The 27596-nt window shown below is 45.2% G+C and overlaps 1 protein-coding gene across 22 annotated transcripts in view; it reads left to right on the top strand.

Annotated features, from left to right (window-relative positions):
• Positions 1–27596, top strand: part of MAGI1 (membrane associated guanylate kinase, WW and PDZ domain containing 1) — a 356289-nt gene that overhangs the window by 56652 nt on the left and 272041 nt on the right. The gene's annotated exons all lie outside the window — the stretch shown is intronic.

Genomic DNA, 27596 nt, shown 5'->3' with positions numbered 1-27596 from the left:
GCTTTGACTCCCTCCCGGCAGCACAGCCATACTCCCTTTCCTCTGCCACCAGAGCCATCCTGGCTGGGGACAAGGGACGGTCCGTGTCCTCCCCGGTGCCACGGGGATGGCCCCTGGCCATCGGAAAATACCACGGGGCTGCATCCTCGGCATCAAGGCTGATGGGTCAGGGCTGCGCTGCCCCTGCACAAGCCAGGCTGGAGGGACCTGCTGGGGGTGTCGTGGCTAAATACATCTGGTGGAGGGGTGCAGGGGTTCAGCTTTTCCTATTATTCCTTAATTTTAGAAGCGTTTCAGTTCCTGAGGTGGCTCAGAGTTGGCAGGCAATGCTGCGTTGGCTTTAAGTGGGAGTTCCGCGGGCCTGGAAGCGCACTGGAAATATTAGGATTTGGAGGAGAAGATTTTACAGTGGAACATGGACTCTTTTGTCTGTGCATTTTACAGCTCTCCTGACTGTGTTTAATTTTTTATTTTATTATTTTAAAGACAGATCTCTCTAGTCACAGGAAGAACTAAATGAATAATTGGGAATTTATTCTGTGCGTGTCGCCTTGTTTCATATTGTTCAAGTAATGGTAGAGAGCTTGTAATTTCTTTGAATTTATTCACTGCTCAGAACTACAGCATAAATTTGGGGGGGGGGGAATCCCCAACAACTTAGATGTTCATGTAAGTTGTGGGATAAGCTCAAAAAAAAAAAAAGAGGCATTGAGCTTATTTAGTGCCTGCTTCCCCTGAGATTTAAAGCAATGGTAACTGTTGAAGGTCTTTTAGTTCTAGCATTTTTGCAGTTTTGTAATGTAAAGGTTCATTTTTTGTGTTCCCTGGGCAAAAATGATGATCTAAAAGCCTTTTTACTTAATAAAAGTGCATATTTCTACTTTATCATGTGACTCCAGGAGCTGAGTTTTTTTAGAAAACCATCAGATATGTGTGAAAATCATCAGTCTTGGCAGCATTGAAGTTGTTAAGGAGAAGTTCAGTGCTGTATTTGCTCAGAACTGAGCGTATTGGGACTGGGTAGTTTGCAGCAGTCTGGCATGCTGAACAGCGTGGCTTTTTTAAAGCTGCTAGTACAAGTGCCTAAGATTCTATTTTGAAATTTATTTTCTGCTGCACTTGATAAAACTTTATTCACTGCAATGACTGACTTTTTTAGAGGCAAAATCCTGGAGAACTGCAAGTAGCTTCTTTGGGATAACATGGATTTTGCTCTTTGCCAAGCTGTTGATGTCAACACTGTAAATGCAGGTACCTAGAGATGCCCTGTGCACCTTTGCTGTTTGGGGTGCCTGGAGGTTCCTCACTTTCCTGTCTCAGGTGACACGTGCCTGGTTTTGGGCGGCTTCATTGTCCTCACAGCGTGGACTGTCCTCTTGGGTGGCTCTGAGCTGTGCTGGGGTCCCAAAACCAAGTCCTTGCGTACGTGGCTGGGAGGTTGCCTTGGGGGCAGCACCAGGTCGGGAGGTGAAGTAACAGATGGGGTGGTGACAAATGATGTGGATGTGGCCGGATCCAGGATGGTGGGGGCATGTTGGTGGTGATTTATGCCTTTGTTCAGTAAGAAAAATCGGGGATGGGGTAGACTGGGGGTACGTAGGGGCAGGCATAATGGGAATGATAAGGTCTGATTTACTATGAAAATGTTGGTGGTTTCCTGTGATTACAAATTTTAGCAGAAGGCTCAAACTGCTGGTAACAAAAAAAGACCACCAAGCAAGCAGAATTAAAACAAAAAGACCCCAAAACCTTGGCATGGCCAAAGTTTTCTCCCATTGTTTTCTATTTCCAGTCCCATATGGGAATTGCTATACTCTGATAAAGCTTCTTTTACTGATTGCAAAATCAGAAGGGACCTTCCCCAGTGTTGGAGGCTTTATTTATTGTGTATGTTCTCCCTTTCACTATACCAGAAATCTTTCTTCCTCGGAATATATATTGTTGCTGTCTGGTTCGGAAATTTTAAACCTGAACAACCCATGTTGTCCTTTCCATCCAGTATGGACCAGCGGGAGACCAAAGCCATTCTGCTGGAGACTGGTGTGTCCTCTGGGCCACTTTGTAAGGAAAGACCCGATTTCAGTTGAACATTTTGAATTTAATTTTTTTTGTGAGCTGGATGTGGATCCGTCCCCGCTCCATGGTGAAGCGTGAGGCTGCCTGGTCCTTGCCTGGTACCACCAGATCCTCCATCCCCAGCACCGCTGCCAAGCAGTGCCCCATGGTGACAGTGACCCTGGCCCCTGGGAGAGGCGTGCGGCTCCTGCTCAGGACTAAACCTGACCTAAATTTCAAAGTAAGAGGACCCAGCCTGAGATCATAGTTCTTGTGAGCACCAGGGGAGAGCTGAAGAAAGGAGAGGGCAGGATCACACCGGTGTTCCCTGTTCTCGTGCTGACGGCTACTGCCTGGGCCAGCGAGGTCAGGGTACTGGTAACACGGGTTACCAGTTGGTGTGACTGGGCTGCTTCTACAACCCCCTGAGTCCCAACTCAGTTAAAAGGACATATTTGCAATTGGGAAGACCTGGGGAAATGGCATCATTTACAAGGCAGATGTGCTAAAAGCGGATATTTCTGTAGCTGGACATGCAAGTCGGCGTGCCAGCTCTGCCCCAGCCGGCCGGCGGGGATGCCAGCCGCTGCGTGGGCACCCGCCGGAGCCTTGGTCCCCATCCCAGCCGTCTGGCCAGATTGGCACCGGTGTCTCGCATAAATCGTACATTTATAAGAAGTCGGCTGATTCAGGATTTTCACCTGAGGTGCGACATGGATGTGTCGTGGGGATCCTGCTGTGAAATGGGCAGAGCGAGCGCTCCGGCTGGGAGAGCGGCGGCCGTTCGGCCAAGCGTGGGTTTATGTGCCGGCGTGCAGGCGACATAAGGAAGCTATATGGAAATTGGATCGGATTCTGGTGCAAGATTTCTGGCAACCTTCGACTCTAGGGAAGCAGTAGTCCCTGAACCAAATGTGCGCTTCCAGCTGCGGGAAAGCAGCCTGCCGTTTTCATCCTTCTGCCCATTTCCCTTTCTGATCTATAAGATTTCACGTCTCCGCTCCAGCAGCTTTAGTTATATTGCCAGCACTGTTTGGATACTGGAGGAGACTTTTTTTGACAGTCACTTGGGAGCTGTTCCTTATTTGCCTAAGTTCTGGGTTTACCGTGATGCAAGCAACGTGATACTATTTAGCAGCTATAATAGAGGTCGAGGCCCTGTTGTCTTAGGTATTGTAAAAATGCCTTGTAAAAGGCTCTACATTATCCAAATCTGCTACAGGCAAGGCAAGCAAAAGGAGGAATAAACCAGGCCTTCACAGCTGCTCCTTATAGATGAGAAACTGAGGCACAACCAAATGTGCAGGTGTGTTTTGCCAGCACCTGTAATGAGACCCAGAGCTCCTGTGTTTTGCTATAAAAGACTTTTTTGTTTGTAGGGGTTGATTTAGAGGCAGTTGCTAAAACAAGCTATGGTTGTGTGCACTTTGCTTGCTGCTTTATCCCCTTTTGAGTTGAAATGCTTTGAAATGGATCCAGGCTAAAGCTCATCCACTGCTGGGACATCTCTAATCTACTTTCAGGGAAGCTTTTTTTTTTTTTTTTTTTTTTTCCCTTTTTTTTTTCCCCTTCTTCCCTTGGAAACCTGGCTGGGGAGGAACCGGGAGCATGCTCAGTGTCCTGCGCCCAGGTATGAAGCAGAGGAGCGCCTGCGATCACACCCTCTGCCAGCAGTTTGTGTGTCTTTGGCTGGGGATCCCAAATCGGAGTGAGTGTGTGAGAGGAGGCGGCAGGTAAGAAGTGCTGAGCACGGGCTTGCACGGCGTAACTGAATCCCAGGGCAGGTTTCTTCTTCTCCCTAAGACGCAAGGAAGAGGCTTGAGTAAGAGCGAATGAGTCCGAAAGGAGTTTCTCAAGGTGCAGCCCCCGGGCGGCTGCTGCGGCTCTTTGTCTGCTCCCTCTTCAAGCCCGTTCTTCGGAGCCATCTTGAGAGCTCGGGTTGATTTGGTTTGTTTCTAATTGAGTTCCAGGTCTGCTGGCTGGCAGGGCAGGGTTGCCCATCAGTCAGACCGGCTTGCGGCGCACGTCTGCGTGCTCGGTGCCAGTGTCAGCTTTGGCTCCAGCTTATATTTTTGGAAATTAAGTTTACAAGCTGCAAGTCTTACCAAGAAAAGCTGTTGGGTAATTTTTTTTTTCATTAAAAAAAAAAAAGGAAAAGAAAAATCCTTTTCAATTTCTTGCTTCTCTGAAAATAGTAAAATTCTTACCCCCGTGGTTGTTAGGTGGCTGCCAGAAAGGGCGGTGCTATAACCCTTTCCCTGTGTAGCTAAGAAGTTGTGTGTGTTCTTTGCTGCATTGAAATCCTAAATATTTGTGTTACATTTATGTTTCCTTGCTGTGATCTTTACTTATAGATCATTGTGGTTATAGTTCCTAAATGATTTGAGCTCTAATAAATAGTTTATTCTATTTCATATCAACAAGCTAAACTAATAACTTCAGCTTTTAGGATATAAATGCCTTTTATTTCTTAAGGTATTGTTTGCTCTTACTATTGAAGTTGTTTACAAGAAATTGTTTTTAAGCAATATATTGTTCACTTGTGTATTTTGAAAGAGTAACAATAAAACATTATTGTGCTCCTGGTTTCCCTTTGAAAAGGCAAAGTAACCCTCCAAGCACAGTTGCCTTCCTTGCTGTAATGGTTCTGTGCTCTTTACTATTGTGTTCCTGAAATAAAAAGCACAAGATGATCCTGCCTTGCAGAAACTTAACAATTGTTTTCATAAACAGCGTGTGCTCTGGTATCTGTTGCAAATAACTAGGTTCTTGTTTATAATTGTATCTTCTTAATGAGAATTCAAGTCGTTGGATACTTCCGTGTTTTTGGAACTAATTGTACCATGATTTTAAAAAGTGCTTTATGTAATTGAGAGTCATTAACTCCTGATACAATGTGATGTAAATGGAGGAAGTCCAGATTTGAAGGGCTCTCGGGGCACAGATCATCCCAGCGAGGATCCCTCTGGACATGCGTTCAGTGAATTCCTAAATTCAAAGCCTCCTATTGTTTGTGGCTCGGTGCAGAGGTATGTACGAGCCTGTCCATGGGAACTGGGTTGGGCTCATGAAATTGGGAGGACCTGTGGTTCCCAGAGCTAAGCAGAGGCTTAAATACCTTATTGAACTCAGCCTTAACTTGTTCTCCCTTATTGCCTACACCTGCGTGTACTGGAGATCGTCAAGGGGCCGCGGGAGGAGGGGGGTGGTTGGGTAGATTTTGTTCTTTGCTTTGAAGGGCCGGTGATAAATGTTAGTCTCCCCACCCCCAATCATCTTGTCTGGCGATGCAAACGATTCCCTGGTGACTGATTGATTGGAAAGGGAAAGGTCGGCATTTATAGCTCTGACCAAAGCCGCAGGAGAGTGCTCCTAAATGCGCAGAAAACGTTTGCAAGACGAGCTTGTTGGGGCAGCATCCTCCGCAATGCTGCGGGACCGGGGGCAACACGAGCAAAAGCACCCAGCTCTGGGGAGGGGAGAGGAGAGGGCATGCCGGGAGGGTGCTGCGAGGTGAGCGAGGGCTGTAAATCCTTCTGAAACAGCTGCAGATGCTGGAAACTTTGCCATAGGCACTTGAGCTGCAGGTGGCTTGGGGCGAGGGTGCTGGGGAGAAGGGTTGGGCGATGGATGCTGAGCCGGCATCAGTGCCGCTGCTGCCCTGCCTGCCCCTCGCCTCGGGCAGGAACGCGGCAGAAAAGTTGTTTTCCTCCATCAGACGGAAGGGGCTGATGTATTTTCTCATCCAAACCACGCTGCCAGGTGCGCTGCTGAGTTTCAAAGGGATTACCCCATCCTAGAAATAGCGACTGCTGTTGTTCGCTGCCTGTGCCCTATGCGCTTTCCCAGCAGCATCTTTGTGATGGGCCGTGGGTGACAGAAGCGCCTGAGCTGGGCGCAGACTGGTTTCCCCGGGAGGATCGCCGGGCTGTGGTCAGGGTCCCTGGCTCTTCACTGCTGCAGTGTCGATGTGGCTGTCCTGAGCTTCTCGCTGGGCTTCACTGATGGTGGGAGAGCCAGCACGGTTCAGGGGAAACTTTGGGTTGTCTCATTCATCCATCTTAGTAATGTCCTTTGTAACGTTGATCTTCTCCTTCTTTCCTTTCTTTCTCCCTCCCTTCCTCTCTTGAAGGAAGACTGCTGGAGCCCAGAGGCTTTACCTCTCTCTGTGTAGGATCTTCCGACAGCAAAGCTCCAGGGATTCATCCCTGTTGTATAACGCTCAGTAATCTCTATAGTTTCTGCAAGTAATGTGAAACCTCCCTGCTCTGCCCGCACACCGCAGCCGAGGTCTTCAGGCCCGGGACATGGGCTGCCCGGCTCCTGTTAGAGTCAGCCCTGCAGGGACTTCCAGGGATGGAGCTGCTTTCTCTTGCTGCTCACCATCTCCCGTGGTATTATCCATCTCCAAAACTATTTCTCTGTGAATGAGTTTAACGGTGAAACAAAGCCCGGCAATAAATGGCCTTCCAAAACTGCCCATTTTTAGTCTCCTGATCTCACTGGCTTTTGTCTTTGGGCTGTTCTGACCGATTCATGTCAAGAGAGCAAAGAATCCGTGAGACTGATAAATTTGTACAGCCCCTGCATAGTCTAGGAGAAGGTCTAATTTGATCTGACGTTTACTAATCTGCCAAGACTTTCAGTGATTTGTTTTCATACCGAGTTGAGTTTCATATGCCATAGAGAAATGGGTAAACATATTGCACTGGTAACAACAGCAAGTATGAAGCCAATTATTTTGTATTCATGCAGTTGAAAATTCCTTTCTGCTTGCTTTTTATGGGGATTTATTCCTTTTGCTAATTGTCAGGTTGCTAATTTCATTCACCTGGTGAAGTGCTGGCAGAGTATTTGCTGTGAATTATGTGAGGCTTTTTGTTTGGTTTAGTCTTGCATTGCAGTCATATTTTCCTAAGTCTGTCGCCTTAGCGCGCCAGTTGTAAAAGTGATTCCAAATATCAGATCGTTTTTCTACCCAACACGTGTGACTGGTCCAACAGCGGCTTATGTAGTGTATAGATATTCTTGAATTTATGTCCTTAAATGGTTCTTTCAATAAGGTGGGAAGGTCCCTGATTGTTTATGTGTTTCTGGCACTTTGTGGGTAAATTAATGAAACTGTGAAATTCCCCACTACATGGTTTTGATGTTTGGTGGGCTTTGGTTTTGTTGTTGTTTTTATTTTCTTTGTTTCTTTTTTATCTAAGTATTTTAGGATACACTGATTGGGTTAGGTAACACTAGAAAGAGTGGGTTTTAGACCTGGAATCTGTATTCACTGAAATCAAGCTAGGAGTTTATTCAAACCCTTGGATCAGAAGAACTCATTTTACAGTTCTGACTGTTATATCTGAAATCCAGAGGGTGTCAATCCCTTTTCTTTGTAAATACTGTTCCTTTACAGAAATCCATAGTGATGACATAAATGCAGCACAGGAAAAATTAGTTGTCCTTTTAAGAAAGAAAAAAACCAAACAAAAAACAAACCAATTGCCACACACTGCCTACAAAACCTCACACTATTAATTTTGATTTCAAGCCTCAATTGTGTATTGCCTGCCACAAAACAAAGCATGGTAAAGGAGCGGGCGGTAAAGATGCTTGTACGTGGGGGTACCAAATGAAGGTGCTACCTTGGAGTATCCCATCAGTTTAGAGTTTGTTTTCGTATTGCCTTGAGAAGTCTGTTTTGACAGTGCTGTCTGTTTTGAAGCTGAGACATTGGATTAAGGTTTCCAGGACTGAGTTTCAGGCTCGTGGTCAAGGGGTACCGCCGTGCTCGGGACTCCCTCTCTCCGAGGTCTCTGCTCTCGCCACCCCAGTGACTTTGCTGCTTCTTTCAAGGAAAACCCCAATTGGTACTCGCTGCGTGACCTTATGTCACATAAGCTTTCGTTGCCCAATTTCCGTATCGGTTTCCTTCCTTGCAAACCCTCCAGCCCCTTCCCGGATGGAGGACAGAAGGGAGTACAGTGTGGACTCTGTTCCTGCGTGGGAATTAGGTGGCGGTGCCCGCGAGGGCACATTAACCCCTGCTCTGCGAGGCAGGAGCAGCCGTACGTCGCTCTGCTTTCATAACTCCAGTGACATCTCTGCAGCCCTTTATCTGAGCAAAGGGCTCCAGCCAGCGTAGCCGGCCCTGGGGCCTTGTGGCACGGTCATCTGCGTCCATGTTTTATTTCCTCAGCTTGTATTTCATTAACCTTTTACCCCACTTGCTTTCTGCGGACTAATTTCTGACAGGCACAAAAGCAAGCTCAGGGTTTCTGGTTTCCTCCGCACGTCTGTGCGCACGATCGGTAGACTCGACCTTTCCGAGGGATGCTCGGCGCTCCGGGAGCGGCGCCGGTGGAAGCACCGAGCTCCTCAGCATCCTCCTCCTCGCCTGCTGCACCATCCCCGTCCAGGGTGGGGAGGGATGCCTGCTTTACAGCAATGCAGAGCGGTTTACAGCCTTGAACCTAACAGCAATTGGGAAGGAGTTTGTTCTTTCTGGAATTAGTAAAACGTTAATTGGCTGCCAGTAAACCTGGAGTCGAGCGCAGCTGGCCATGCGTTTTGTTTGGTTTGGTTTAAAAACTATTTAGGATAAAAACTGTTGACAGCTTAAAGCTGTGTAGCAAACTTTGGTGGGTTTTTTTCTTTTTTTTTTCATATTCACACTGTGAGTAAGTTGGCAGAAGGTTTGGGATGTTCACCAGCTATATTACGCAGCTTTTGCTATCGGCATATTAACTGCACACTTGGCATTTTACAATTGCAATGACTTTATATTAAGCAATTCCTTTGATAATAGTCAGAGGGATTCTGGGTTGAGAGAGCATTCATCGTGCCTGGGCTCTTTGTTAGGGTTTAAAAATAATAGCAAGTTTAGAAGACAAAGGTTTTTAGAGAGGCCAACTTGCTTCTCAGAGGGACTTTTAATAACTAACAGGATACTCATGTCTTTAAAGCTGTAGGGAAGCTGTGAGCCACCTTTGAACTGTAACTCCTTTTTCTCCATTTGGATTTTTGCTATGTAAAAGTCATTCCTAAAAAACCCATATATATATATATTTTCTCTCCTCCTGAAGAGAGATTATTGTCCATCTTGTCAAATGCTGTGAAGCTGGGTAGGAACGGCAGCTCTGAGTAGAATTCTCTGCTTTTACCACTGCTGCTTCTGGCTGATGTCCAGAGTGACAGGGGAGAAGTTTGTGTGTCCATTTTGGCAGACACAGCCTGTCTTTGCCCAAATATTGTGTAATTGGGAGCATGGCATCAGGGGGGGAATGGTGCCATGCAGTCAGGTGGACCAGGCTCTGGACGACATGAACTGTCTCACAAAGCAGTCATAGTAAATACATTTAAATATGTTAATTGACAGTAGTTTGGACTGTAAATGGGAGAAGATGGTGAAGGAAAGGGGATTCTTTGCTTAATTTCAACTACTGCTGCTGTTTGGGCTTATCAGCCCTGAAACACTTATACTCTCCCCCTTAATTTATTTAATTGTCAATCCTGTCCGTCAGCTCGCACCAATGAGCTGCGTAAGTGTCTCCGTTAAGTCTTTCCTCTCACTTGCAAAAAGAGTGGCTGTGGATTTTTGGTTTGGAATATCCCAAATTTCCAGGTCATCTCCAACCAACTGAGGGCTTTCAAACCGCATGGCCCGAATCAATGCTGTTAATTCCCAAACTGTGCCTCGGGAATCAGGAAAGGCTTCGTTTCTGGCATGGTCTCCAAGTCCTAGGTTGGTACGCTGCTTGCTGTGACCCCCCCGTGGTCCTGGGAGCACTGTGGTGGTGGCAAGTGCCTCGGACGTTGATGCTTCTTGGCTAGGACTTGTGTCGTCTTGTGGCCCACGACAGGGAGTGGGTGAACTGCGCTGAAGTGCTGCGAGCTGGTGTGTGGTCACCTCTGGAGATTGGACATCCTATCTCCTGCAGGCTCATCTCAACCTCCTGAGGAATTTAGTTCAGGCTGGCAACAGAGGTGGTGTCCGAGACCTCACCCTTTTTTAAAATAAGCCTAGATTGAAGCTTATGTTCCCATTATTGAGAAGGAATGGTTGCAGCAGGGATGTGGGCTGTTACACGCGGCAGGGCAATCTTTAGAGAATTGTTTAAAATACTAACGGCTTTTTTTCTTCCTTTTTTCTCTCCTCCTTTTTTTATTATTATTATAAATGACCTAGGCAGTGCACTACAGAGTTTGATCCTGAAAGTCTTAAATGCTGGCTCAGGCCCAATCATTTTTATTTGCCAAGGTTAAGTAGGATATGGGGGTTTTCTTATATGCATCAGAAGAAGCGTATACATGTGTGGCTTGTTTTATGTCTTCAAATATTTGACATATGCAGACAAATGAACTTGTAACTCTTTGCTCGCTGGGATGCTTTGTAAGAGAAGCCAAAACAGAGAGATTCTCCACTTGCATTCATCACAATAAATGTTGTTTCACTAGTTCAACTTGATTTGATAGGAATCATTAGACCACAAGCTTGGCAAAATTCATCCCCACTTCACCCAGGCGGGATGGGCCTGGGCAGCCCAACTCATCTATTAAGGGTAAAGCAGAGCTCTTCCAGTGGTCTGAGTGCCCTTTGGATAAGGCCTCCTACAAAGGAGTGGGGGTTTTTTGTTTTTGTTTTTTTTTTTGTTTTGTTACATATAACATGACCTTCTTGAAGTACAACCTTCCCACCTGCACAGTTGCAATAGATGGTTTTTGTGAATGTGTATCTCCTAGCAAATGAGGTTTTTGGCCAAGACACCTGGAGGCAGTTATCCTGCCGTTACCGGAGAGCTTCAACCTCTCTCTGGTGCACCCCAGGTTGCTCCATGTCCCTGCTTAGCTCAAACAGCGTGAGCAAGTACACGGGGAAGAAAGCACCGATAACCCGTTCTCTAAGGGTTTGCTTCGACGTGAAGGTGGATGTGAAAGCTCTCCGAGCAGGTAAAGGTCTCCATCCAGGGTCGTCTTGTTGCCCTGGCAGGCAGGACCCGTTCCTTAAGGGGAGGAGGGTGTTTGTTGCCTGTGTGTTGTTACCCCGACTGGAGACTGTTTTTTTAAAGGTCAAGAGCATTGCAGCAGTCTTAATTCTTGTGCCCAGGGTTCGTTGTCCATGGATTTAGCATTTTTGTTAACTGTTTGCTGAACTAAGGTGACTTTGATACAGTATATTAAAATAGTTTTCTTTCACAGCCAGCTGGTACATCTGGGCGAGTGATCTGGGACGTGTCGCTATCTCTTCTTCTGGGAAGTCTTTTTAAACATCTCTTCCTCACCTTTTCTATATAGTAGTACCTTCTTCTATGTCCTTTTTGTTCAAGTATGTAAAAATGGGAGATTATGTTCTTATTAGTCTGTTCTTCAGTAGCTACAGATTAAAAAAACGCCATTAAAGCTCTGTTGTAATTTTAAAAGTAACGCATGGTCAGGAAATAGAATACACTTTTTTAACAGGAAGGATAATTAACCACTGAAGCAATTTATCAAGGGTTACCTAGTGGGTTCCCTGATGTGGAAGGTGTTAAATCAAGGATTGATGTATAGGGACATGCTCTAGTTTAAGTAGAAGCCAAGGAGGAATTGATTGATATGACGTGGCCTGTGTTACATGGGGAGATGGGAATAGATCATCTCAGGATCCCTTGAGGCTATAAATCCATATGAATCTGTTACCTATAAATACTGATAGAAGATTAGACCAGGATGTGTAAAATGTCTTTAATTTCTCTGAGTGACCGCGGTGCCATATTGAGTCATTGTTCTGGGCCTGGGTCGGTGTCACCTTGTGAATTAACAGGGTGATTTAATGAGCACTTCTGCATTGCCACCTAACGTGGCTTAGCTGGTGAGAGGGGAGAAGATCAGATGCTCAGAGACTGCGATGTCTTTGCAGAAAAGATTTCACAATAAGAACTGCCCCCCTCCACTTGTGGCACCCCCCCCCCCCCCCCCCCCCCCAACTGAAATAATGAAGGAATGTGTATTTTATGCTTTTTGTCCTAAGGAGAAGTGTCAGTGGTGAGGAATATATTTTATTATTTTTTTAAAAGAGACTAAATGGATTCTTTGTTTGTTTTTGTTAAACACAAGCAACAAAAAGGAAAGCACGTCCTTGCTCACTCCTTAAGAGGAGAAAAACTTGGAGGCTTTCAGGTTTTAATAATCCCTTGCTTTGAATTCCACCCAGTTCTGATTGTAAAATGAATCCCCCATTTCACAGCCGAGTAACGCTGGGAAGTGTTATAAACCTGTGGCCCAATTTGTGCTTCAATGTAGAGATACTGCACACGTTTTGTAGGATTACTGAGAATGTGCTTAAGAAAATATTTTTCTAGTTGTGCTTCTGTGCTAGTCATTGGATTCATACTAAGGGTTATTTTTTCTTTGTATTAGCATTTACTTACTCACAGACTTATTTGTGCTGCATCCTGTTTTGAAAGTAATTGCTGGCTAAATGATGGTGTAGCTGTACTTCACGTGGGAAGTGCCTGCCCCTGAATACTAACAGCTTGTGGACTGATACCTGGTATATTGTGGCTTAATGGAAGTGCTGTGTTTGACCCAATCTATATCACTTTGCTATTAAAAGTGTTGAGGGGGTGCGTGCAGTTGGATGAAGGAGAAGTTAATCATGGTTTTTAGAGATGAGGTGCTTGGACATAGAAACAGATTAAAAAAAACTGCCCAGAGTTGGTCGTTTACATGGGGATTTATTTACTGTAAGTGTGTTGTTTTTCAGCAATGACTTGATTTCCCACCCCCCTTTCCCCTCCAGCTCAGCGTCGATGGGACTCAGCAGGTCCCAATCTTCTCCTCTGAACGTAGAGGCTCGGATACGGCGTCTTGAGCGAGGTTTTTGCTTGCGCAGGGGCCGCTGGCAGGGCTGGCAGCGGGGCTAGTGCCTGCTTTGTCCCTGCTGTCCCGCGGTCCGCCGCTCACCTGCGCTCGTAGCGAACGGCAAATACTGCCGAAGCCCAGAGGAGCCCGGCTCTGTCTTCGTAAAGCCAGGTCAGCAGCGTTGTCCTTAACTTGACTGTTGCCAGTGATTGAACATCCCCCCCCAGTTTTTTGGCTTTTTTTTTTTTTTTTTTTTTTTTTTTTTTTTTTTAATACTGCATGGGAGCCCTTTTCCCACGGTTTCTGCCTCCTCCTGCTCCCCGTTCCCAGCCCGGCGGAGGGTGCTGGGACAGGGGGAGTAGGGTGCTGCAGGGTGCCCCCAGCATCTAGTACCTGCTGCAGTCGCTTGATCAGGTGCAGTAAACAAATCTGCGCGCTGCCTTTGAGATACCAATTTTCTTGACCAATGGATTCAAAGGTCTATCTGTCTCTGCTTTACTGTCGCTATTTATTGCCTCAGTATTTGTTTGGCAGAAGGTTTTTGTGTTTTAATACCAGCCCTGCAGTCCCTTGCCAGGAAATTTAGAACCTGTGAGCGATTTCAAAGGCCATCTGACTCCAATGCTTCCAGCAGGATTTATGTTTTTGGTGGTGCAGAGTTACAGTGTCATAAGCTTTTTATTTGTTCTTATTATATCATGGGCATCTGCAGACTGTTGAGTCCGGTTCTCTTCAGCTGTTTATGTGCAAATACATCTCTGATCTTGTGAAAGGAGGTCATTCTTTATTTCTACTGACTGTTGCTCCAAGAAAAAGCCTCCCTGATAAGTCATTAAAAGAAAATGGAATTAGTCGTGCTAAAAGCAATGGCTACAAAATGCATATGACTGTAATGTTCATATGAAGGCTGAAAAAAGTTCTCGTTATTTGGAGTATACTCCAAATATTCAGTATCCGTTCGGGTTTTATTCTGGTAAATCTGGCTGGCTGCATGCACTTCAACTGGCAGTGGAGCCTGGGGTGTGTTGCCAGGGCTGCAGCGGGATTCCAGAAACACTTAATTTCATTTCTAATTGTTGCAAAGAATCATTTATTTAGTAGTTAAGCTCCTACTCTATTTCCTGCCTGGCCGAAACAGTAGCAAGTTCCCTTACTTCTGAGATGACTTCTAAAATTGTGACTTTTGGTGGAATCTGAAGGTTGCCGTGTACAGGAATTAAGGTCTGGTCCTTTTGCTTGCAAATGACTTGTGAATTCCGAGCCAGGACTTATTACTTACACCTATTTCTGGCTGGTTTCAAAGTAAATGTGTTTATTACCATATGTGCTGTTGTGAATTCCAGCAACTGCCAAATGTAACAGAATAACCACGTTCATTTTTTGGAGTGCTTCACTGGGGATCTACCTTTTTTCTTTCCTCTTTAACCTGACAAAATAAAATATCTTTTTCTAACTGGCATGATATGTGCTCCTGCAGAAAAACAGAAATACGTTTTCTAGGTACTGGTCAGGTCTCCTAAGAAACAGCACTAGGCATTAATGAAGGAGGGCAGAGAGAGAAGAAATCTCAGGATCTGAGCCTGTGGATGTCCGAAACGATATGTGTCTGTTTGTGGGCACACGGTGGGTGCTGGGTCGCTGTGACATGAAGTGGCTTGGCTGCCAAATTGCCTTGTTGCCATTGCTTTATGAAGCAATGCAGTCATGACATTACCGGGTCATTTTATTTCTGCTTAAATCTTTAACGTGTTCTGTCGAAGAATATGATGCATCCAAATAAAATCCATTTCTGTGCCATTAATAAAAGGTATGTAACAGAGTTCAGATTGCTGAGTGATAAAAAAATCCAATTTTACTCCTCCTCCAAATTTTAGCCATGTCTTTCAAACATCATCTGCAGATGTCTTCATTATCCATGTTTGCTTGTTGTGGACAAGCAACAGAGATTTTTGTGGGAAAGCAATATCCTTTACAGGGTAATATAGTTGAATGACTGTATGTTTTTGCTAATACTGCTGCAGAGAAGATATACATACGATTCCCGAGTCCCGGGCTGACAGCATGCCATCGGAGCGTATGCCATGCTGGCAGTGTAACCTTTGTTCCTGTCTTCCTAGCATTTTATCTGGTATACGTTTGCTTATCCAAATATTACTTTGTTTTTTTTTATAGCTGTCACTTGCTATTCAGCTCAGAATAGCAAATGGCAGAAAAGAGTTACAAATAGCACCAGCGTTTTCTTGGGTTTATTTATTTGATGGCTCCTCTGTATAGCTATTTGAAAGGGGAAATACAGAACAGTGGTATGATTTTGGGACAGCAGTCGAGGATTTGTGGTTTTGTCATCGCAGGCAGTAACTGGCATGTAGCAAAGATGACAAGCCCTGTCCTGGAGAGCTCCAGCTTTGTCTTTTGATATGTGGGGTTTTTTTACCCTAGTACTAATCCCCTTTTGTACTGGGATTTCTAGCAGGGGACAGGGATGGAGTGGCGCCTCTGAGCCACCTCCGAGTGGTCCGGAGGCACTGACAGAAGTTGTACTAGTACTTGAGGCATCGGTCCAAGCAGTCCTCTAACACGGTCTTAAGGAAGTGCTCTGGAAACATCTCTTCTGGGTCCTTCGCCAAATGTTTCAAACAGGGAGGGTTTTTTGAAATGTAATATAGATTATTTTTGTAAGGAAGGTTAGATGTTCTGAAATGCATATTTCTCGTGTAGTCACCTTGTTCCCTAAGCAGGTTCTCTTATAAGATTTTTAAAAATGAACCCTACTGTGCTTTACAACTAGAACGGTGTCAGCTGGCACATTATCCATGAATTTTGGAGATGTTGTTGGGAAGACTCGGATATTCCACTGGGTTTTTCGTAGGCAGATTTAAAAGGGGTACTGTAGCGTCAACGGATGCTCCACTTTCTGCTGCGAGTAGCTGTCTAATCGTGCTTTGTAGCATGTAACTGTCCTCCACATCTCATCTCGGCTGCAGCTCTGTAATGCTAATTCTTAAATACAGTGAGGCGGTGCTTTAAAAACAGGCCTTATTTCAGTTTTCTCGGAGACGGCAAGATAGATGGGGTACCTTGCATATTTTTCTTGAAGTCAGTGGATTGTTGACATCGCATTTGGAAGTGTTTGAGGCTGGGAAGTTGTATAAAATCCTGAGGAATCCTTCAGTTGTGGGGAGGAGCTGTAGGAGAAACAGGGTGGTCTGGTGGGAGGAGGACTCCAGGCGCTGGCTTCCAGGATGGTCTCGGCGAGTCATTCCACTTCTCCGTGCTTCAGCTCCCCTGAAACGATGATAATGATAGCAGCTGACTTCTTTGAGCTTTGCTCATAGAGATGGCTATGTCCTTAAAATCTAGACCTCTGACAAGCAACTTTTGTTTTCACTGTTGGCGTTGCTATGAAATTCTTCTGATGCTGTTGCTCCTTTTATAAGCTGGTCCCAAAGGACCGTATTAGTAGAAGCAAAAGTCTCCCACTCAGTTGCGTGACTTGCATGCCCTGATGTGCCAGGCCATGGTCCGGAGCTGAGGTGGCCACAAGACAGTCCTTGTCTCTGGGACTGTGGGGAAGGCCTCTCTGGGGAACCCAAGACTAATTTCAGCCTTTTTTTTCTTTCTTTTTTTTTTTTTTCTTTTCCTCCTTACCTCCCCTGCAGTGCAATCTGGCTATTAATATCTGTGGAAGTTTAATAAAAACAAAAATAAATATGGACTATTTCACTTACTTCACTTCCACTGTAATTGCCAGCCCATATCTCCCTCCATTATCCTTTCATCTTCTTTTCAGACTGGCTAATAGTTGCTTAGTGGTTGCATTTAATGGCGTGAGAGCTTTTTAGTTTGGATACCCTGCTTTTCCTCCCCTGTTGCTTATAGAGATGTTTACATTTTTAGCCAGAGCTATGATTTGTCTCCTATATAATTGCATGGAAAGCAACGGTTCACATTCCTAGACGGGCATCCTGAATTTATTTTGATACCATTTCCTTTTTAATGCATTTCCCACACTCAGTTCACCCTGTACAATCTCTTGGTTAGTTTAACTAACTGTGGCCCTTACTATAGATTTATTTCTTTGCAGTGAACTGCATATCTTGGCCTGTCTAGTGCGGTCCTTCGGGCGAAGTTTCAGAAATTCACAGTAAGCAGGTTGAGATGGAGGAAAGTACGGTAAAGGAAATATTTCAGCAGGTCCTGCTTCATGTAGCTGGGGTGTGCAGTTTCATTGGGATGCTCTCCTTGCATAGGTGCAACTGGTGCTTGGAAGCACTTCGCTGGTGGAGGTGCATCACGGCGCTGGAGCAAAGCAAACGCTGGCAAAAACTCTTTGGTGTTGGCTAACTGACCACTCTTGGACAGGATGGAAATGTCATCTAAAAATTATCCACTTCAGTTTTATTGGTGAAAATTTTCAGGATGGAGCCCATCCAGGGAGAGAACCTGATCTCACACCTCGGCTGCGTGGCCGCTGATGGAAAAACACGGCGCTGAGCAGCCCGGCTGTGCCAGCGCATCTCTCTGGCTGTGGGTAGTGGAGAGGTTTCGGCACAGCTCTCTGAGCTCAGGCTTGTCCTTGTGCTGCCCCACGTACGAGGGGATGGGAAAGGGGGACGGTGTGACCACGCAAAGTACAAAGCCACCACCTCTTGGGTGGGAGCTGCTGCAGTATTTCATGCAGGAAAAACATGCCGTGTGGTACAAGGCTGGTAAATGAGAGTCTGGGGTATTGCAAGCCCTGTAAGTGTTCAAAACACAGGTCTCTCTCAAGACTTTTATCTGTCTGTGTGTTTTCTGTTCTGGCACCAAGAAATTTGGAAACTTTAAAAAGAATGTCCAGTCTTAGTGTCTTTGGTGTAGCAGCATCGCTGACTCATCACCACTTAAATACTGGATAAAGCCCTTGTTAGGGAGTGAGGGATTTTTTTGTTAGAAAGCCAGAAGATGTCTATTTTCATCACTGAGTTTGCAATCCTAGCAGTTGGAATGAAGCAAAATTCAAAGCTTTGGAGAAGTGGCTGGGGGTGTGTGGAATGAATAATGATCTAATATGAGGCCTCAGCAGGGTGAAAAATGTAAAACTAGCATCTCTTCTGCTGTTGGGGTTTTTTTTAAGATAAATTCACTAGCAATGAGAAGTATTTTAAACGTTGCTGCTGTTGCTGATAGGAACAGGCCATTAAATTGCTACAGTCGACATTCCTTTGGGTCCTGGTCATAAGCCAAGCTGCCAACTATTTGTAAATTTACTGACAGTCAGTAAGCAGAATACAATATTTAAACTGTCAGAAAACTAATATCCACTCGTTTCAGGGAAACGTAGCTCTGCTTCTCTTGGGCCCTGGCTTTTCGTAGTGTTTGGTTACTGCTGTTATTTTCTGCTTCTCTGAACTCCAAGACTGACCCAGGAAACAGTAGAGAGGAGACAAAGAGTATTTGCCTGCCTCCCCCTTCCCTGGGCACCCTGTTCTTTTCATCATCCGTAACAGTATCCGGGTCCTTTTTGGCAGAGATGCTCAAGACTGTAGCCAAATTCCTGGGCTCTCCATCGTGCCATGGCTTGCAATGGATGCTGTTCAGTTTGAGTGAGCTGCAAATCTGAAGGCAGTCAGTCACAAGTGCTAACTATACATGTGTGCTAGCTTCCCGGGGTGCACACTCGGAGATAGTGGAAAGCAGCTTGAGAAAGCCTAGAAAATACTTTGACCCTATTTATCATACTACTAAAATGTTGTGGGAAAAATGGCAGAATCATTTGTTTGCTGCTTGCTGTTGAAATGCAGACCTGTTACGAATTACCCTTGCAAAGATATCTCCCTGTAATGAGCCAGCGTTGCATGAGGAAATCTGTTTTTCTTTACTATACAGCAACGTTATGGGTTTACCCTCTTGTGGACCTTCATCTGAAATAGCTTTTGTGTAACTGCCTATGTTGGCTTCCATAAAATATGAACCCAGGTGGGTTTTCCTCATGCCCTGCTGAGCAGTAACTCTCCCGTCCCATCCGAAGAAGGAGTGGAGTTGGCCATAGGGAGGGATCTCCCTCCTCCTGTGCCCTGCCGGGAGGAGAGCGTGTATTTGTCTCCGAGAAGGGATAATTTCACCGGGCACGTGTAGGCTGTGGCTTTGATAAACCCAGAAGGATGAGTTGGAAGGTACTGCTGTGGTGATTAGATTACCGTAATCTTTTCTGCAGTAGCAAAATAAGAAACTACTTTTTGTTGCTGTTGTTTAATCTAGAGAAGTCTTATTTGGACCTCAGGAAAGCCCCTGTTCCATGTCAGGATTATGCCAAGCCTGAAATGTTTGGACCGAGAGGGCGAAGGGCATGATACAGATGATTACAGAGCGGTCGGTGACCCCCACGGGGGGTGTTCACCTGCACGGCCGGGTGCCCGGGCTCGAGTTCTTCATTTCAGTCGGGTGCTGCAGAGTTGGATCCTTTCCCCTCGTGTGCCAGGGGAGCGAGCACGCCTCTGTCCTGCCGTTTGCCAGAAATTCTTCCCTTAAAATAAGGAACTTTCTTCTTTCTCGACGGTAGTGCTCTCCCTTGGGTTGGGTGAATCATTGTGTTCATAGAAAAAAATGTGTTGCGACTCGCTTGAATTCCCCACCGTCTGCGCTCCTGGGGTTCGCCGCACGTAGTGCGTGGGAAAGCGATGCTCTGACTTTCCACCGTCTCCTTTGAAGCTTGGCCCAGACAGAAGATGTAATAAATTGGAAGATGGTGTGTGATCTGGAGTATCCTCAAGCTACGGCTGACGTTACCTGGCCACGGAGAGGCCACTTGTGTGTGCTGTTACTGCTCAAGTGCAAATAAATATAATATTTATCCCTGTGTGCTGTCGGCATGTTAGAAATTAAGCCCAAAGCCTTCTATACCAGTAAGTGTTTTACCAATCGTTATAGCATTTGTCAACATTATAGGCTTCTGTCTGTGCCAGTAATAAATGCGTGGTGTTCCTGCTAGATTAAAAATGGTTTATCCAGGGAGAGGTGTATTTATGAAGAATGAACAGCACAAGCTGTAAAAGGGGCAAGATCAGTTATTTTTACGAAACAGTTGTAAATGGTGTAGAGGGAGGTGGCACGAGCTGTGGAGGGATGCCTCGTCGTCTGACCCCGGAGGGTGTCCTGGAGCGAGCACAAGGGAGTTGGGTTGGGCACCTCCAGTTTCTGGCAGATGTCTTACGTTTAAATAAAGAAAAAGGCGACAAGCAACTAGTTGCTAAATAAAAGGAATCCCTAATTTTCTGCAGAGGCACCTGGGGCGCAGAAGGTGGCAGGCGGGCAGCCTGGTTTGCGTTAGCGGCACCTGGGAGAAGCGTCATCCCTGGGAAAGATGCTGAGCTGGGAATTTTGCCTCCTCCCTGCTCTGGGGTAGGGGTGCGAGGGCTGGGCTCCTGGGTGCTGCAGCCAGCAAGGGGACGGGCGTTCAGTAATGGTTTTGGAAAGGAGGAGGGACCTGCGAAGGCTGTTTTTTCTCTTCTTCGGGCTGGAAATGCACAGCTTGACTCTTGGTTTCTGCTTCCTTTATTTCAAAAGGGCAGTTTTGATATGTGCTTGGCTTGCCAGATGGTGGTGTGCAAAAAAAAAAAAAACAACCAAAAAAGGCCTGAAAGTATGGGGGAGGGAGGGAGAAGCATCTCCCTGCCTGGGACTTGGGGAAACCTGACTTCCTAAATTGCTGTCAGCTGTTGGAGAACCGGAGGGCGTAGTCAGGATTATGAAAATTGGGATTGTGGTTATTTGTTAAAAATACATATTTCCATCCCACTTCAGGCAGTGAGGCTTTGATATATGGGTTTTATACCAGCCTTTGGGGTTTTTTTTGAGCCCTGTGCATGAACCATCACATGAGAACTGACCATCCTTTACTTCCAGGGCTGTTGTGCAGTCTGTGCGTGTGTATGAGAGAGTCTGTCTTCTCTTGTGCAAATATCTCTCCTTTCCACAGAGGAGGAGTGCGGGTTTGCCATCTATATTAATTTTGTATGGTGGGTTTTTTGGGGTTTTTTTTCCTAATAGCATGTGGTGGGTAAAGATGATAAATAAGCAATAGCTCTGGTGTGGCGTGAGCTCAAAGCCCAGCGGCCGGGCGGGAGGTGTGCTCCGGGGATGCCGGGGCATCCGTGAGGGAAACGCGCCCAACAGGGCAGGTGGAGAGAATGACCGGCCGTGGACGTTTTGTTAACAGATAGCTGAAATCCTGTGTGACCTGGGGATCTCCTTTCCCAGGGCTTCCAGAGGTTTCTGACTGTTGTGCACGTTTTAATGTTGCTGCAGTTTCTCCTTATGTTGAAAGCTTGGCCCGTCAGGGGTCAGTTGCTGTGTTTTGGTTTTGGAAGTGTGGCAGAGATTGACCCGTCTGAGTTCAGAGGTGCCCCTCTTGGACACCCCCACGCAGGTTCAGAACTCCCCCGTGTGCCCTGCACCCATGGGTGCCCAGCCCTCCTGCAGAAACACGCGGTCGGTGGGAAACCCTCAGTGCGGGAAAAGACGCGGAACTTCAGATACGTGAATCTGTGTTTTTAGGAAAAAGCCTGTGATGGTGGAAGCGAGACAGGTTACGTAGGAGGGTTTCATCCTGAGCAGCAGTTGTTCATTGTTCCTTTGCTTCCCTGGGCTGAGGTCTGCGGTTTGGACCGTCTTTTGCTCTCTCCTCTCTGCAGCCCCGTTAGAGGCAGCCGTGAGCACCCGGTGGGCAGGGGGACCCACCGCGTGTGCTTGGAGATCACGTACCCTGCTTCATGGAAAACAGGCGCAGGACCTCCTAATTGTACTAATGGGGGGGAAAAAATGAGATCTACGTGTTGGAAACTGTAGTAATGGAAAACAGCAGAGACCTATTATGCCATGAGAAATCTGCGCATGCTCCCAGGAGGTGTAAGCTCGCAACCTTTGCAGTAAATAGCGGGCAAGTGCATGTGCAGGATCTTCAGAGGGAAACTGTTACTGACCACCGCCAAGGTGGGGTATCCGGGGCTGCTGTAGCACACTGGCATCCCACCGGTGTTGAAACCATTTTTAAAAAAGTTGCGTTATCAAAATACCAGGACAGAGGAGAAATGAAGAGCCAAGACCATTTGTTTGAAAGGCAGTGCGATTAAGGATTCAAGTGAAGTAACAAAGCTGTTGGATTTAAAATGAGCTTCATGTAGTTTTTATTTTCTGAAGAAAAGTTGATGTATTATCTTCCTAACAAATGGCTCATGCTGCAGAAGTGAAGCATGACACCCTTCTCCAAATCAGACTGTTCAACTTTATAAATGACAGTGTCACCTATCACTGCGTCAGCAAGATAAAGAGATGATTTTTCAAATGGTCCAAAAGCATTTATTTTTCATTGCCTTTTCCCTATAGTGAATATTCCACTTGTACCCAAAGCTTTACTGAACTAATAGACTTCCTCTGTAGACGCTGTGTAGAAGTAAATACTATATAATTTTTTATGTATAAAGTATGTATATTATTGTATATAGTGTGGGTGTATCTAGTATATCCATCTATATATGCCATATATGCATTTAAAATATATTTGATTTAGTAAATATTAGATAGTAAGATTATACCCATGCAGGTACTAGAAATCACAGTTACTTTGTTAATATACCATGTCTGTTACCTGCTAGCCAAAACTCAACCTAAGTAACCTTGAGACCTTAACGCAAAGGTGGCTAGAGGTACAACTACACTCTGTGTCGGAAAATGTTCTTTTCCTTCTCTTCTATACCTCATCCCTCTTACAATGAGACACTTCAAGTCTTAAGGCTTAAAAACATGATTCTGGATCGCATCTGTCTTTTGCAAATGTAGTTCTAAAAATATTTACTATTCCCTTTAGGAAAGAACTTTTGAGTCAAGGTTCAGAAGATCCTTTGTTACTGCTCAATGCATATGTTTAATTTATAAAATCTTGCTTAGTTAATGTGGTTTATCAACTTTAGGTCAGGGGGACTGTTAGATCATCAAGGCTGACCTGTGTAACCCAAGCCCTTGGATCCCACCCAGAAGTTCTTGGCATTCAAACTTCAGCATTGACCCCCTGGGTCTGAGAAGTGCACTGGAAATGTGGCTGTCCTCCTCACCCAGCTGAGCTTCACAGCCTTTTTTTTTTTTTTCCCTCCTAAGAGTGGGGTTTTTTAAATTTATTTTTTCTTTCTTTCTTTCTTTTTTTTTTTTTTTTTTTGAGAGCTGGCTGCAAAGCTTTGTGCTTTCTGAATCTGCTCCAGAAAATCGTAGGAGTACTTAGCTAGGGAAAGCATTGCATCGCTGCTCTGGTGTAAAATACCGGTGGGGCGAGGAAGGGGAACGTGGCTGGGCTGCTGCGTTACATTGATCAGCCTCTCTGGGTGACATTGTAGGACTTCCACACAGGGAGTGGAAGAACAGGTTTCACTATTAAGAAAGCAATGTCAGACAGCAGGATTCCCACTTGAAATTAGATTACACGCCCGAGTTCATCAGCACGGCGCACTGATGCACCCTTTATGTAAAGTGGTAATCGTGATACCCTTTGTCATAAATTTGAACTTCAACTTTGCAGCGAACCTCGTGAAGTGGCAGGCACAAGACTTCTTCATCAGCAGCTTGGGGAAGGGAGGGAAAGGCAGTCCAAAGCGGTATTTATTTCTCAGCAGTGATGAGGTCAGGTTTCCAAAGCATCAATGTTGAGTGTGGTGATGCCTTTTTAAATGCAGAGTTGATAGGATGATGCAACTTCCAAGCATTATGCCAAAAAAGGCAGAAGAGTGTCAAAAGAGATGGCCGTTGGCAATGTCTAAAGAGAAGACAGTTGATTTTTATTTTTTTTTCAATAGCTTCTGGTGGAGGAGCTGGTGTGGGAAGGATTGTAGCGTGGTAGGACTGACTTTTGAGCAGCTCCTGGCAAACCAAAAGTGAACTAGCTTTAGCTAAATTAAAGTGGAGGAAGAGACTATCCATATCCTTCATATAGAAGGGCTCCAAATTTATGAAGGAAAGCACTGATTTTTTAAAATTTTTTTTTTCCCCTTTAGCTAACTGTGCTGCCTTAAGTACATTTTCTATGTCTCTTAATCAAAGGGTGTCTGTCAGCCTTTCTCTAGTATTGTGTTATCATAAACAGCACAGTAATAGGTACCTGGAGAGACAACCAAATGCATTTCAGTGCTAAACAAGACTTGCAATCTGCATTAGGTTAGCTGAAATATTTTAATACCACCCAGGCTGATGCTGCAGTGACAGTACACTCCAGCTATTGTAGAGGCTTTGCACATCTTGTTTTCACTATGTCCTTTTCCCTGTCTGCCCTCACCCTGTTTCAGATACTAATTTTGGAGTTAGTATCAAGATCCACTTCAAAATCTCAGGATTTTAATAATTTTTGGCTATGGTCACCACAAAGAAGGATCAAAAAGATTTGCTTGCAGGAAACCGCTTGGCTGATCATCTTTTACTCTGTGCAAATAAAAATAAATTAACTTTTTGTAGTTGAAAAGTCTGAACTTTCTTTGAAATGCACCAGTTTGAACCAAGCATTGATTACTGTGGCATCGCTTAGAAGAAGGTGTTTCACGTTTTTAAAGTGTGTGCATGTGGTTTTGTGCATGCCTGGCTGCCTGCCTGATGTTGCAAACTGCAACAGTACAACTCCGTGGTGTAAAAAAAAAAGAAAAAAAAAAAAAGTCTTCGAGGTCTTGTCACTGAGCTCTTTGTTTGCATAGGGAAACAGCTGTCTGGGATTTAATGTGCTGCTCGTAACACTGCTGTTAGGGAGCTGTAAATCCTTCCCATTTCTTCTTACTGGGATTTGATCATTATTTTTTCCCCCTTACTAATCAAAGTGCTGTAGTCAAGTGTTGTAATTAGTGTGTATTAATTTATTGATTGTCACTGTTGTAATTATATGTAATAATAACATGACAAGATTTTATTCATTCTATAATAACATGTTTAAATATTGTCACTTTAATTAACGTTAAAATAAAGCTTTCGTATTTTTTTTATCAGTTCAGTATGATCGACTAATTGCACTTGTTTTCATTGACACCATTCTTTCTTGCAAGCACAAGCTGTTTAAAGATTTAATTCTCATTTTAACTTCTTTGGTAGAAGGTTCTTAACCAGTTGGATCAGGGGAGGGGAAGGATCTTAGACTTGTATGCACTGGGGGTGTGACATGCTGAAAATAAATTGCATTTTCTGCTACTTACTCTGTTGGTTTGGACAAAATGAAGTGTGTATTTTCTCCTCCCAAATTGGTAGCACGCTTTTCAAAACATGAAGTTGTCATCTTGCTTTATTTCCCTACCACCACCTCCAGGTTCATAATTTTCATGGGTTGCAGTTCAGTTTAAACTCCTGGGCAAAGTATTAGATTAAAACAGTACTCCTATATTAGCAACTAATACCTGGAAACATGCATGCGGCTGATTGTTTTTAAAGGATGGATTGGCACGTTGGGTGTTAACTCATTTAGCATTCTCGTCTGATCTATACCAACCTGCTTCAATAAAGTGCTGTGAAATTTCCCTTACCACGGGGCTCCTGGAAGCCCCAGGAGGGAGTTTGTGTGAGAGGTGGGCTCGAAGGCACCAAAACGTATATGGATAGTTAGAGTTTGTCCTTGGAAACTTAACAGGGAGAGGACCAACTCTCCGTTTTGGCAGCGAGGTATGCTTGGATGCCTGCTGTTTGTGTCCGTGCAGGAATTTGGCCCCTCTCATCTCGGCTCCCTGTGACTTTCCTGGAGGAGTAGATGGGCTTCTTGTCCGTGGGCAACGCTGAGGATGTCAACAGTCCCTTGCTCTTTCTTGTGACAGTTGCTTGGGAAATATTTGAGCAGTAGCCAAGGTAGTAGAGCCCTTCCCATGGGAGAAGGGGTCCGAGGGCCAGCAGTGCCGTGATTGCAAGGTGCCGTGCTACTACAAGGCTTGTAGGGTAAAACACCTTGGCAGACCTCGACCTGAGATGAGGAGGCAGCGGGAGAAAAAGAAAGGCTGGGGGGCACCTTAAATTCCCTGCACTGAACCCCACCTCTTGTTGGCCTCCTGCGTGTCCCTACCTGTCCCCAACGTTTGCACCCAAAGGTGAGGCGAGCGTGCGTGGGGAACGGCTCCGGCTGCAAAGGAGGAAGAGTTGGTGGTCAGGTCTGGGAGCCGGCGGGAAGGAAGGGGAGAAGCTAAAAGGAGTGTTCTCTGCTGTGACCTGAATATTTGCCAAGTGTAAAATCTTCACAGCTTAAAGTTAAGTGGTTTGGGTCTATCTGCAAGGTGTTCTTGAAACGTGCTGGTGTCTCTCCCTGGGGGCCTCTGTGGTTAAACGTTGATCTCTTGGAGAGTGCTGGCAGTCTTTAAACAGAGAGCTTGCTGTGGGCTGCTATGTAATAAAGTGGACTGGGAGAAAGAAGAAGGGAATTTTCCTTCTGAATAAGCACATCCTTCCTGCCTCTTTTAGGAGCACACTTAAGGCTACTATAAAATGCATAAACCTATTAAATGTCACCTCTGTGGATGGATTTGGTGAAGGTTTTTTTCCAGATTGTGTGCTGGGCGCCTCTGAGCTCTCATTCCATAAATCAGTGTGTAATGAGTTGTGTTACTGTCAGGGGTATCATCTTGCAGTTTGGCAGCGGCTGCGGTCTAACAAATGGTCCCAGCGTGGTAAAGACCATTTGAAGAGAGCAGAAGGTAGGCTTGCACACAAGTTTCACCAGCAATGTCCATCAGCAATTTCCTATCTCTCTCTTATCCCCTTATTATTATTTGTTTTGGTGTTGTGTTTGTTTTGTGTTTTCAGGAGGCAGATTACTCTGATTTCTAGGGAAAAATAAAAACTGCTGAAGTGTCGTTGGAAAGCTTTTGCAAATCATTGGGAAGTCTGAAGTGTGTTGGTCAACCGTCTGGGCTATCTCTAATTGCTCTGTCTCCTCACTACTCCAGGAAACTTTCAGTGACTACTGTTCTTAAAATAACGAAACTTTTGCCGGACTTATTTACCTGTGTGGTAGATAGCAAAACATCTTCTATTTACAGCTGGGATAGTATGGCTGCTCTTTGCTCAGTCAGAGGAACGATTAACTTTAGTTGGGAGCTACGTGACTTGCATGCGTATGGAGGTTTGCTGGGGAAGTGTTCGAGTTCAAAAAACTGTGCACTGGGGTTGAGGGAGTTCAAGGCCAGGGTTTCCTACGGTTTTGCATGTTTTGCTTCCATACAGACTCTAGTTTCTTTAGAGCAGCAACAATAGTAATGGCTATTTGGTATAAGAAGGGAAGTGAAATGAGTTGGTAAGTTTGAGTGGTATTGAGGAAAGGCATTGATAAGGAAATGAACTGTAACATCGCACATTTGGAAATGTGATAAGGAGTACAGTTTATCGGATTCTACCTTTCTCGGAAATTAAGCAAAGTAATCCAACATAAAAGCAATTATTTCTATACCCAGGAGTTTGACCATTTCATTTTTCAGTTTCACAGGACCTTCCAAGTAATCATGGCTAATGACATATCTGCAAACCAATAGCCGTACGTTTCTGCAAAACTTGGATGAATCTGAACTGTAATTGTAAGAGGAATACTTCCTTCCTTTGGAGAGACTTCCCCCCGCCCCCCCCCCCCCCCCCCCCCCCCCCCCCGCCCCGGTCTTCAGGAAATGAAAAGGAAATGATTTCACATTTGCATTCAGGATTTCAAACATCAACTTTGTGATGTAATGGGAAAGCTTTCC

Source organism: Accipiter gentilis, chromosome 23 (assembly GCF_929443795.1).
Source record: "Accipiter gentilis chromosome 23, bAccGen1.1, whole genome shotgun sequence".
NCBI classification, from domain to species: domain Eukaryota; kingdom Metazoa; phylum Chordata; class Aves; order Accipitriformes; family Accipitridae; genus Astur; species Astur gentilis.
This window is presented reverse-complemented; position numbering and strand designations above follow the sequence as displayed.